Source organism: Argopecten irradians, chromosome 8 (assembly GCF_041381155.1).
Source record: "Argopecten irradians isolate NY chromosome 8, Ai_NY, whole genome shotgun sequence".
NCBI lineage: Eukaryota > Metazoa > Mollusca > Bivalvia > Pectinida > Pectinidae > Argopecten > Argopecten irradians.
In genome coordinates, this window is record NC_091141.1 from 21,545,577 (window position 1) to 21,559,628 (window position 14,052).

The following is a 14,052-nucleotide window of genomic DNA, read 5'->3' on the forward strand; positions in this document are numbered from 1 at the left end:
TTCTTATGGTCTAGTAGTGCCTTTTGCTATTTTTAGGTTTTCACTTTTTGTGCTTTTTTCTGTAACCATAGAAACATTGCTGAAAATATCATATTTTTGTAGCAGGTTCATTTCCGGAGCATAACTCTAAAACCAGCAGAGATATTTCCACGAAACTTCATAGACACATTCTTTTTATGGTCTAGTAGTACCTTTTGCTATTTTTAGGTTTTCATTTTTTGCACCTTTTCCGTTACCAAGGAAACATTGCTAAAAATATCATGGTAAATGGTAAATGTTACTTTGCAAAATCCACCCATCTTTGTGTATATAGTCTAATATAAATGTCAAGGCTGTATACCTGATTCAACAATTGCAGCCCCGCTCTACTTGAATTATACTCCATCTTTCTTTAGCTCAACTTCCTTTTTCCTGTTTTTTTTTCATACACATAAGTCTCCACAATCAAACTTACTTCAGCTTTGATATCTCCATTGGCGGGGGATCTGAATGACTATGTCCTTGTTTAATTATGTATACAAAGTGGAAATTAGTTCATATCCAAGTACCTAGCTGTCTAATAAGAGTGATTTAACAAGTAATATACACACAATGGTCAGCCTGATAAAAATCATTGCAGTTTGTAACACATGTACAATCTGTATATACAAGATGCAGCCTTCTCTTACCTGGATAGCCCGAAGTATGACTTTATATCTTGGCAGGCCTAAGGATGACTTTATCTTGTCAATCTTAAAATGATCTTTATTTTGTTATTTCTAAGTTTGTCTTTATCTTGTCAGGCCTAAGGATGTCTTTATCTAATGTTAGCCCTAAGAATGACTTTATCTTGTCAATCTTAAAATGATCTTTATTTTGTTAGCTCTAATTAAGAATGTCTTTATCTTGTCTAAGAATGTCTTTATCTTGTCAGCCTAAGAATGTTTTTATCTAATGTTAGCCTAAGAATGCTTTTATCTTTAAATGTTTATATCTTGTCAGTTTATTTGCCTTAGAATGTCAACCTAAGAATGTCTTTATATCTTGTCAGGCCTTAGAATGTCTTGTCAGCCTTAGAATGTCTTTATCTTGTCAGGCCTTAGAATGTCTTTTATCTTGTCAGGCCTAAGAATGTCTTTATCTTGTCAGACCTAAGAATGTCTTTATCTTGTCAGCTAGAATGTCTTTATCTTGTCAGGCCTAAGAATGTCTTTATCTTGTCAGACCTTAGAATGTCTTTATATCTTGTCAGGCCTTAGAATGTCTTTATCTTGTCAGACCTAAGAATGTCTTTTATCTTGTCAGGCCTAAGAATGTCTTTATATCTTGTCAGGCCTAAGAATGTCTTTATCTTGTCAGGCCTAAGAATGTCTTTATCTTGTCAGACCTAAGAATGTCTTTATATCTTGTCAGACCTAAGAATGTCTTTATCTTGTCAGACCTAAGAATGTCTTTATATCTTGTCAGGCCTAAGAATGTCTTTATATCTTGTCAGACCTAAGAATGTCTTTATATCTTGTCAGGCCTAAGAATGTCTTTATCTTGTCAGGACCTAAGAATGTCTTTATATCTTGTCAGGCCTAAGAATGTCTTTATCTTGTCAGACCTAAGAATGTCTTTATCTTGTCAGGCCTAAGAATGTCTTTATATCTTGTCAGGCCTAAGAATGTCTTTTATCTTGTCAGGCCTAAGAATGTCTTTATCTTGTCAGACCTAAGAATGTCTTTTAATTTGTCAGACCTAAGAATGTCTTTTATCTTGTCAGGCCTAAGAATGTCTTTTATCTTGTCAGGCCTAAGAATGTCTTTATCTTGTCAGGCCTAAGAATGTCTTTTATCTTGTCAGGCCTAAGAATGTCTTTATCTTGTCAGGCCTAAGAATGTCTTTATCTTGTCAGCCTAAGAATGTCTTTATACTTGTCAGGCCTAAGAATGTCTTTATCTTGTCTTGTCAGGCCTAAGAATGTCTTTATCTTGTCAGGCCTAAGAATGTCTTTATCTTGTCAGGCCTAAGAATGTCTTTATCTTGTCAGGCCTAAGAATGTCTTTATCTTGTCAGGCCTAAGAATGTCTTTATCTTGTCAGGCCTAAGAATGTCTTTATCTTGTCAGGCCTAAGAATGTCTTTATCTTGTCAGGCCTAAGAATGTCTTTATCTTGTCAGGCCTAAGAATGTCTTTATCTTGTCAGACCTAAGAATGTCTTTATATCTTGTCAGGCCTAAGAATGTCTTTATCTTGTCAGGCCTAAGAATGTCTTTATCTTGTCAGACCTAAGAATGTCTTTCAGCCTAAGAATGTCTTTATCTTGTCAGGCCTTAAGAATGTCTTTATCTTGTCAGGCCTAAGAATGTCTTTATCTTGTCAGGCCTAAGAATGTCTTTATCTTGTCAGGCCTAAGAATGTCTTTATCTTGTCAGGCCTAAGAATGTCTTTATATCTTGTCAGGCCTAAGAATGTCTTTATCTTGTCAGGCCTAAGAATGTCTTTATATCTTGTCAGACCTAAGAATGTCTTTATCTTGTCAGGCCTAAGAATGTCTTTATCTTGTCAGGCCTAAGAATGTCTTTATCTTGTCAGGCCTAAGAATGTCTTTATCTTGTCAGACCTAAGAATGTCTTTATATCTTGTCAGACCTAAGAATGTCTTTTATCTTGTCAGGCCTAAGAATGTCTTTATCTTGTCAGGCCTAAGAAGTCTTTATCTTGTCAGGCCTAAGAATGTCTTTATCTTGTCAGGCCTAGAATGTCTTTTATCTTGTCAGGCCTAAGAATGTCTTTATCTTGTCAGGCCTAAGAATGTCTTTATCTTGTCAGGCCTAAGAATGTCTTTTATCTTGTCAGGCCTAAGAATGTCTTTATCTTGTCAGGCCTAAGAATGTCTTTATCTTGTCAGACCTAAGAATGTCTTTATATCTTGTCAGGCCTAAGAATGTCTTTATCTTGTCAGGCCTAAGAATGTCTTTATCTTGTCAGGCCTAAGAATGTCTTTATCTTGTCAGGCCTAAGAATGTCTTTATCTTGTCAGACCTAAGAATGTCTTTATCTTGTCAGACCTAAGAATGTCTTTATATCTTGTCAGGCCTAAGAATGTCTTTATCTTGTCAGGCCTAAGAATGTCTTTATCTTGTCAGGCCTAAGAATGTCTTTATCTTGTCAGACCTAAGAAGGTCTTTTATCTTGTCAGGCCTAAGAATGTCTTTATCTTGTCAGGCCTAAGAATGTCTTTATCTTGTCAGGCCTAAGAATGTCTTTATCTTGTCAGGCCTAAGAATGTCTTTATCTTGTCAGGCCTAAGAATGTCTTTATCTTGTCAGGCCTAAGAATGTCTTTATCTTGTAGCCTAAGAATGTCTTTAATCTTGTCAGGCCTTAGAATGTCTTTTATCTTGTCAGGCCTAGAATGTCTTTATCTTGTCAGGCCTAAGAATGTCTTTATCTTGTCAGGCCTAAGAATGTCTTTATCTTGTCAGCCTAAGAATGTCTTTATCTTGTCAGAGGCCTAAGAATGTCTTTATCTTGTCAGGCCTAAGAATGTCTTTATCTTGTCAGGCCTAAGAATGTCTTTTAATTTGTCAGACCTAAGAATGTCTTTATCTTGTCAGACCTAAGAATGTCTTTTATCTTGTCAGGCCTAAGAATGTCTTTATCTTGTCAGGCCTAAGAATGTCTTTATCTTGTCAGGCCTAAGAATGTCTTTATCTTGTCAGGCCTAAGAATGTCTTTATCTCTTGTCAGGCCTAAGAATGTCTTTATTTGTCAGGCCTAAGAATGTCTTTATCTTGTCAGGCTAGAATGTCTTTATCTAAGAATGTCTTTATCTTGTCAGACCTAAGAAGGTCTTTTAATTTGTCAGACCTAAGAATGTCTTTATCTTGTCAGACCTAAGAATGTCTTTATATCTTGTCAGGCCTAAGAATGTCTTTTATCTTGTCAGGCCTAAGAATGTCTTTATCTTGTCAGACCTAAGAATGTCTTTATCTTGTCAGGCCTAAGAATGTCTTTATCTTGTCAGGCCTAAGAATGTCTTTATCTTGTCAGGCCTAAGAATGTCTTTATCTTGTCAGACCTAAGAATGTCTTTATCTTGTCAGGCCTAAGAATGTCTTTATCTTGTCAGGCCTAAGAATGTCTTTTATCTTGTCAGACCTAAGAATGTCTTTATATCTTGTCAGGCCTAAGAATGTCTTTATCTTGTCAGGCCTAAGAATGTCTTTATCTTGTCAGGCCTAAGAATGTCTTTATCTTGTCAGGCCTAAGAATGTCTTTATCTTGTCAGACCTAAGAATGTCTTTATATCTTGTCAGGCCTAGTTTTAGAACTAGAATTCTTTATTGTACCTAGATGTCTTTATCTTGTCAGGCTAAGAATGTCTTTATCTTGTCAGGCCTAAGAATGTCTTTATCTTGTAAGAATGCCTTGTAAGAATGTCTTTATCTTGTCAGCCTAAGAATGTCTTTATCTTGTCAGGCCTAAGAATGTCTTTATCTTGTCAGACCTAAGAATGTCTTTATCTTGTCAGGCCTAAGAATGTCTTTATCTTGTCAGACCTAAGAATGTCTTTATCTTGTCAGGCCTAAGAATGTCTTTATCTTGTCAGACCTAAGAATGTCTTTATCTTGTCAGGCCTAAGAATGTCTTTATCTTGTCAGGCCTAAGAATGTCTTTATCTTGTCTAAGAATGTCTTTATCTTGTCAGGCCTAAGAATGTCTTTATCTTGTCAGGCCTAAGAATGTCTTTATCTTGTCAGGCCTAAGAATGTCTTTATCTTGTCAGACCTAAGAAGGTCTTTTATCTTGTCAGACCTAAGAATGTCTTTATCTTGTCAGACCTAAGAATGTCTTTATATCTTGTCAGGCCTAAGAATGTCTTTATCTTGTCAGGCCTAAGAATGTCTTTACCTTGTCAGACCTAAGAATGTCTTTATATCTTGTCAGGCCTAAGAATGTCTTTATCTTGTCAGGCCTAAGAATGTCTTTATCTTGTCAGGCCTAAGAATGTCTTTATCTTGTCAGGCCTAAGAATGTCTTTATCTTGTCAGACCTAAGAATGTCCTTATATCTTGTCAGGCCTAAGAATGTCTTTACCTTGTCAGGCCTAAGAATGTCTTTACCTTGTCAGGCCTAAGAATGTCTTTACTTTGTCAGGCCTAAGAATGTCTCCCATACTTGACAGGGTTATCCTGTGGTTGCTTGAGAAGAGATAACTGTCTTTTGCGGGGTAGGGAAAAGACAGCTGACAGGCGCTAGACAGTGCCGTCATCAATACATGCGGCGACCATTTTTTTCACAGCGAGGATCATGTTGACTAAATTTTCACCATTTCTTGTTAAAGTACTTTGAGAGAAAAAGAATCTTACATGCGCCAGTCAGGTGGACAGGGACATCACAACCCTGGTGAAATATTTTGACCATCAACCCTCTGGTTGATTACCGTAGCTAAAATCTTCAATCGGGCTGGTCCAAACATATAGCTTCAGCTCAGCTAAGATGATATCTGTATGTAAGTACAATTACTACATACACTTAGCTCTAGACATCTTTACATTTGTGATGTTCTCTCCACCAGTGAGTTGTCAGTTGGTGTGTCTATACCCTACAACATATATTAATATCTCTATTATTCTCTCCACTACAGAGAGTGAACACCATACACTGAGTAACCCTCCACTCCACTAATGATTTCTGAGATAGTTGTCGGCAACACATCAACACCTATATTTCCCCAACCTTTACACCAAAAACCTATTTTTAAATATCAGTGTGTCAGAGCTCAATAATTTATTTGAGAGTTCTGTAGAGGGTTCAACAGATTTTCAGTATTGACTTAAGGTTGGGATAAGTTACTAGTAATAGAATGGGATAAACTGTTGGAGTTTGATTAAATATATCAAGGTGGGAAGAACATGTTATGAAAAAAATGGCAAAAAAGACCCCAACAAAACAAAACCTGATGAAATTGCATTACAAGAACCAAACATAAAGTTATGGACTAGAAAAAATCCATTACCACCTTGTATATCTAATATATCTAAATCATGCCTATCTGTAGAACTATGGTTGGAGTTTGTGTCATCAACGCAGAAAGCTGCTTCCTGACAGGTGTCTGTAGTAGCTGGTGTCTTGATCTCAGATACCTTGTTTCATCAAGTCTGGCTGCCAAACCATGTGGTCTTATAGATGTTATATATATCTGTAGTAGCTGATGGCTATAGCTATTGACTAGATATGTAGTAGCTGATAGCTAGCTATAGCCTAGATCTGAAATACTCATGGTTCAACAAGGACCTTTGTATACAGTGACAAGTGTGAACTAATTACTAGTAGCTAGATCTGAAACCTCCGGATTCAGAAGGGGATCAAGGCTGCAGTATGTGCATTAATTAGTAGATCATATGAAGTAGCTGGTAGCTAGATCTTGTACCTCTTGGTCCAACAAGGCCTTCAGTAGATCTCATGTAGTAGCTGGTTGTTAGATTTTATATCTCTTTGTTCAACAAGGCATTTGGTTAGAGCATGTGAGTTATCTGTCAATAGCTAGATGCTTTAAGCTGGTTCTCTTACTTATGGTTCAACAAGCGGTTGTTAGATTTGCCTTTGGTTAGAGCAGTAGTAGCTGATAGCTAGATCTTTAATCTCTATGGTTCAACACTTTGTAAAGTAGTAGCTGGTTGCTAGATCTTATATCTCTATGGTTCAACAAGGCCTATGGTATGCGTAGATCACATGTAGTAGCTGGTTGCTAGATCTTTTATCTCTTGGTGCAACATGGCCTTTGGTTAGAGCATGTGTAGTAGCTGGTAGCTAGATATTTTATCTCTTGGATCAACAAGGCCTTTAGTAGATCTCATGTAGTAGCTGGTTGCTAGTGCTAGATCTTATATCTCTTAGTTTAATAAGGCCTTTGGTAGTTCACATGTAGTAGCTGGTAGCTAGATCTTTTATCTCTTGGTTCAACATGGCCTTTGGTTAGAGCATGTGTAGTAGCTGGTCGCTTGATCTTGTATCCCTTGGTTCAACAAGGTTTGGTTAGAATATGCGTAGTAGCTGGTAGCTAGATCTTGTATCCCTTGGTCCAACAAGGCCTTTGGTTAGAATATGTATAGTAGCTGTTGGCAAGATCTTAAAAGCTTGTATACCTTGGTTCAACAAGGTGTTTGGTTAGAGTATGTGTAGTAGCTGATAGCTAGATCTTTTATCTCTATGGTTCAACATGGCCTTTGGTAGATCACCCTGTAGTAGCTGGTAGCTTAAGATCTAATAATGTTGGTTTACAAGTTCTTTTTTATATGGTAAGTCATACCTAGGTCCTACAACTGATACAACAAGGCCCTTGGTACAATGCCATATGCACCTGACATCTCCATTACTTCTCCTGATGGAAAGGGCATAGGAAGGAACTTACTTCATCCTTTGGAGTAAGTGGTACAGACAATCGCTCTGGGTCGCTGCTGGCAAGTGTTGCCACTGTGTATTTCTGGATCTGTCAATGACAGTGGTACAAAGGTCAGTGTGTACCTCAGGAAATCTAGGGGCAATGTTGATGGATTGGAGTCTGTTCAGTAAAGGTTATTCAACGGAAACAGAAAAACAGTGGAGTTCCAACAAATCACAACTACATGTTTTCTCTATCAAAAACTGCTGTCAGGTTGGAATGGTGTTGTATAGGGAATAGGTGTATAGTCAAGCTGGGTTATATTGTATTAGATAGAGACTAGATTTAACCAGATCTGGGTTATGTTGTATTAGATAGAGACTAGATTTAACCAGATTTGGGTTATGTTGTATTAGATAGAGACTAGATTTAACCAGATTTGGGTTACGTTGTATTAGACAGAGACTAGATTTAACCAGATTTGGGTTATGTTGTATTAGATAGAGACTAGATTTAACCAGATTTGGGTTATGTTGTATTAGACAGAGACTAGATTTAACCAGATTTGGGTTACTTTGTATTAGATAGAGACTAGATTTAACCAGATTTGGGTTATGTTGTATTAGATAGAGACTAGATTTAACCAGATCTGGGTTATGTTGTATTAGACAGAGACTAGATTTAACCAGATTTGGGTTATGTTGTATTAGACAGAGACTAGATTTAACCAGATCTGGGTTATGTTGTATTAGACAGAGACTAGATTTAACCAGATTTGGGTTATGTTGTATTAGACAAGACTAGATTTAACCAGATTTGGGTTATGTTGTATTAGACAGAGACTAGATTTAACCAGATTTGGGTTATGTTGTATTAGATAGAGACTAGATTTAACCAGATTTGGTTACTTAGAGAGACTAGATTTAACCAGATTTGGGGTTATGTTGTATTAGACAGAGACTAGATTTAACCAGATTTGGGTTATGTTGTATTAGACAGAGACTAGATTTAACCAGATTTGGGTTATGTTGTATTAGACAGAGACTAGATTTAACCAGATTTGGGTTATGTTGTATTAGACAGAGACTAGATTTAACCAGATTTGGGTTATGTTGTATTAGACAGAGACTAGATTTAACCAGATTTGGTTATGTTGTATTAGAGAGACTAGATTTAACCAGATTTGGGTTATGTTGTATTAGACAGAGACTAGATTTAACCAGATTTGGGTTATGTTGTATTAGACAGAGACTAGATTTAACCAGATCTGGGTTATGTTGTATTAGACAGAGACTAGATTTAACCAGATCTGGGTTATGTTGTATTAGACAGAGACTAGATTTAACCAGATTGGGTTATGTTGTATTAGACAGAGACTAGATTTAACCAGTATTGGGTTATGTTGTATTAGATAAGACTAGATTTAACCAGATTGGGTTATGTTGTATTAGACAGAGACTAGATTTAACCAGATTTGGGTTATGTTGTATTAGATAGAGACTAGATTTAACCAGATCTGGGTTATGTTGTATTAGACAGAGACTAGATTTAACCAGATTTGGGTTATGTTGTATTAGAAGAGACTAGATTTAACCAGATTGGGTTATGTTGTATTAGAAGAGACTAGATTTAACCAGATTTGGGTTATGTTGTATTAGATAGAGACTAGATTTAACCAGATCTGGGTTACGTTGTATTAGACAGAGACTAGATTTAACCAGAATTGGGTTATGTGTTGTATTAGATAGAGACTAGATTTAACCAGATCTGGGTTATGTTGTATTAGACAGAGACTAGATTTAACCAGATTTGGTATGTTGTTAAAGACAGTGTTGTATTAGACAGAGACTAGATTTAACCAGATCTGGGTTATGTTGTATTAGACAGAGACTAGATTTAACCAGATTTGGGTTATGTTGTATTAGATAGAGACTAGATTTAACCAGATTCTGGGTTATGTTGTATTAGATAGAGACTAGATTTAACCAGATTTGGGTTATGTTGTATTAGACAGAGACTAGATTTAACCAGATTTGGGTTATGTTGTATTAGATAGAGACTAGATTTAACCAGATTTGGGTTATGTTGTATTAGACAGAGACTAGATTTAACCAGATTTGGGTTATGTTGTATTAGACAGAGACTAGATTTAACCAGATCTGGGTTATGTTGTATTAGACAGAGACTAGATTTAACCAGATTTGGGTTATGTTGTATTAGACAGAGACTAGATTTAACCAGATTTGGGTTATGTTGTATTAGATAGAGACTAGATTTAACCAGATTTGGGTTATGTTGTATTAGACAGAGACTAGATTTAACCAGATTTGGGTTATGTTGTATTAGACAGAGACTAGATTTAACCAGATCTGGGTTATGTTGTTGTATTAGAAGACTAGATTAACCAATTGGGTTATTGTATTAGAAGAGACTAGATTTAACCAGATTGGGTTATGTTGTATTAGACAGAGACTAGATTTAACCAGATTTGGGTTATGTTGTATTAGACAGAGACTAGATTTAACCAGATTTGGGTTATGTTGTATTAGAAGAGACTAGATTTAACCAGATTTGGGTTATGTTGTATTAGACAGAGACTAGATTTAACCAGATTGGGTTATGTTGTATTAGACAGAGACTAGATTTAACCATTTGGGTTAGTTGTATTAGACAGAGACTAGATTTAACCAGATTTGGGTTATGTTGTATTAGACAGAGACTAGATTTAACCAGATCTGGGTTATGTTGTATTAGACAGAGTAGATTTAACCAGATTGGGTTAGTTGTATTGACAGACTAATTAACCAGATTGGGTTATGTTGTATTAGACAGAGACTAGATTTAACCAGATTGGGTTATGTTGTATTAGATAGAGACTAGATTTAACCAGATTGGGTTATGTTGTATTAGACAGAGACTAGATTTAACCAGATTTGGGTTATGTTGTATTAGATTGTATTGGGTTATGTTGTATTAGAAGAGACTAGATTTAACCAGATCTGGGTTATGTTGTATTAGTATAGCAGAGACTAGATTTAACCAGATCTGGTTATGTTGTATTAGAAAGAGACTAGATTTAACCAGATCTGGGTTACGTTGTATTAGAATTACGAAAGAGACTAGATTTAACCAGATCTGGGTTACGTTGTATTAGAATTACGAAAGAGACTAGATTTAACCAGATCTGGGTTACGTTGTATTAGAATTACGAAAGAGACTAGATTTAACCAGATCTGGGTTACGTTGTATAAGATAAAGACTAGGATAGTTTAGGTAGTAAGGTACCAAATTTGGCTGTGGTTGGTGTGTTCACAGGTCTGCAGACTTGATACAATAGTGATGTGACCTTATTGATTGTATCCTGTCTGACTCTACCGAGCCTTGTCAGACCATTGTTTCAAAATCAGTCTAAAACTACCTGGATAACAGTGTTTCTAATTTCAAACACAGCTATCATGAAGCATTTTGACAGTAAATAATGTCTCAATTAATTTATAATTAAAGTGTATTTACTACGGGCCCTGGTGTCCTTTTTTTGATGTGTAAGGAATGTAAAGTCACGATGTAAACATGGAAATTTACCAGTACAATTTGATGTTGTAAGTCACATACTTATGCGCATGCTTAATTAGCTCAAAAAGTAATCTACCAAATAAACGTGAAGTGGTAAAAATGTGATGTTGAAAAAATTATTCTGAAATAATGCTGGCTTTTCACTTGTTAATGCTAAATTATAAATTTTAATTTTCTTCTCAATGACAGATTAATTCTTTGAAGATCAAAATAATTTGTTGCTTTAAAAAATTCTTTTGAAAGTGCTTGATTTAACATCTCTTCTAACACAGAAATAGTTAGTGTAGTTTCTTCTAAAATCCGAGATCAATATGAAACATTTTTGGAGTGCAACATGCAATTGTGACCTGAGTCTTTATGGCACTCTTTGAAGCTGTACCACTTCAAGTCATGGTCAATTTGACTTGGTCGCTTATATTTGCATTGGGGCTTGATTAAAACTTGATGCTGGACTAAATGGGGTATAGCTTTACAACAGCCTGAACCCATCATCTGTAACTTAGATACTCCAGCAGTGCTACCTATAGTGTGTTACTCATGGTTGGTTACCACTAGATAATTTGATGTAATCATCCTCGATGTACGTTTTGAATCATACATAACTAGAAAGATAAAGATGAAGAACTGTAGTGTTTATTTTAGAATCACCCATAACCACCTTTGATTGCTGATTGGTGTAAACTACCGATAATTGCCGTTTTCACAAAAATTTTAACCATACCAGTTTATTTTGTGTAGCATGTACTGTACTTTCACATGATCGAGTGAGTACATATCACTGCTTTCTGTGTGGAGGCCCTGAAGGAGAAGCTGTCTATTGATGAAGCAGTATAGAGACTACATGTGTGTTATACTCATTAGCCCCATGTCTTGGCCTATTTCTGAAGCACTCTCTTTCACACAGTAGTATTGATGAACATTTCTAAGCTTTTCTTTTCTGGATAAAGCCCTTAAAAAGTTAAATATACTGATTTTATTTTATTTTTTTATTTCTGTAGGTAGCTGTCAGGGGCTAGTGTTTGGTATGGTTGATTGCAGACGTTCTTCAGCAGTCAAATTATTAATTTCATATATATCATTAAAGTTGTCCTGGATAAGTTTCCTTGAATTCTGTTGCGACTAGCACTATTGTGGGTTACAGTTGATTGCAGATATATTTCAGCAATGACAGCGTGAGGACATGCACTTTGACTGAGGCACTGGAGTCCTACATAGAGCTGCTAGCCTGGTGGCAGGATTTATGGTGGGGATATGTGTATCACCCTATGACAACATGTAATATTCATGGTACTGTGACATCAGCTGACATACATCTGTATTATGCCGCATTAAGTCGCTTACTAAAACTATACACACCATTGTAATCAACTATTTATAGCTTTTATAGTCAAGTCCTGTGCACTTCTGCAAATCATTGAGGCATTGAAGTCATAGATAGATTCTAGGTACATCGATCTGCAAATTATATATGATGCAGCACACCAATATCCACTGTGCATAATGCAGAAATATAATTGTTCAGAACTATTGGGGGCCGGCCGGGTGATTAATGTCTGGTTCTATTTTATGGGTAATAATTCAAATTAGTCAAGACAATCAGCATGTCAAAAAATAGGATTGATTAAAATCTTACCAATTTTATTGGGTTATTTCTCTGGTACCACAGCAGGTAAACACCAGACAGACATAGTACTAGTCTTTATAGCAATACTTAGACACAGCTAATTGATTTTACAGATTGGTACAACAATGTTATATGTTTTACAGTACTGCATGCATAAAATTCTTGTGTGATTAGCTTGCTTTATACATGAGACATAGCATGTGGTGTACGATGTCATTAGACGAGACAATGATGACTGCCGACATTGCTTGTATATATAACAGTGATACATGAACTTGCTTTTAAGTGTAAAGTAATTGCATGCCACAATGTTTCTCTGTGAGGAAGTGTTAGACTCCACGCCTAGTCAGCAGGTCGACATCAACACTTTACAGTGTAGAAGATACATAACTTGGCAAACATTTCATTAACTCATATACACAGTTGGTTTTGTATGATGAACACTAATAACCTTTATTCTATCTAGCTGTGACGACTAGTACGGTTATACATTTATATGCATACCAGAAATGATTTTTAACATTACATGATACATTTTAGCTCCATTTGTTACCTTTTACAATTCTAACAAATAGTTTTGGCTCCATTGTTTTTGTTTTGTTTTACAGGATTGGAATTGTTTGTTAAACATTAGGTTGATGTAAATAATAATGAATCAAAGTCAGAACTTTCATTCAAATGTCCTACAGATGTACATAACTGCACGCATACTGCAGGTGTTTAAATATACAGGAGTATAATGAGAAGCTTTTATATTATTTTGGATCTTTGATAAAATTAACAAATCTTTATAGTTTCTAAGGTGCTGTTTTTAAATATCAAGGTATTTGTGTTGTTTAATGATCAATTCACAGTAGGAATAAATACCTATTGTTCCTTGCTATGGTGGCAGGATTGTTACAGCCTATGCTTCAATTGCCGGGTCTCAAGTTTGAATTTTAAAAGCAACTGTCCGACAGTGGTATCTCCAGGTACTTCAGATCCGGCTTTTATTTTCCCTCGCCAAAATCTAACACTTCCTTAATAAAGTGACTCAATGTATTATGTAACATTTATAAAAACTCCTTTTAAGGCAAGGTCAAGAGTCATATTGGCTATTGTAGAGGACAGTTTCTCTGAAGGTCAAGGTCGTATAAGAATACAAGGCCATATACGGTCAAGGTCACAATGAACATTAAGGATTAGATTGATGTTGTTGCATGATAAGAATACATATTGTATTTGATGAGGTAATGTGTATATTTGAGGCCTGGATTGGTACAGTCTGACAGGCGTTGTGATAAGGACTGATTTAGTATTCATGTACATACCATGCTGGAATCCCCAGCCAGAACCACTGTACAATCAATGTGACTGCCAGACACATACTTTCTCCTCTCGGTAGAACAGGAATTCCCTTTAGGGCGTAAAAAACAGCAAAATTTAGGAGAACAATAAAATATTGTAGTGTTCAGGAAGTAATGGTTATAGTTTTTATGTAGAGTTTCAAATCAATACTCAACTCCTT

The 14,052-nt window shown here is 35.9% G+C and overlaps 1 protein-coding gene across 1 annotated transcript in view; it reads left to right on the top strand.

Annotated features, from left to right (window-relative positions):
• LOC138329661 (CD82 antigen-like) overlaps positions 1-14,052 on the top strand; it is a 52,795-nt gene that overhangs the window by 22,760 nt on the left and 15,983 nt on the right. The gene's annotated exons all lie outside the window — the stretch shown is intronic.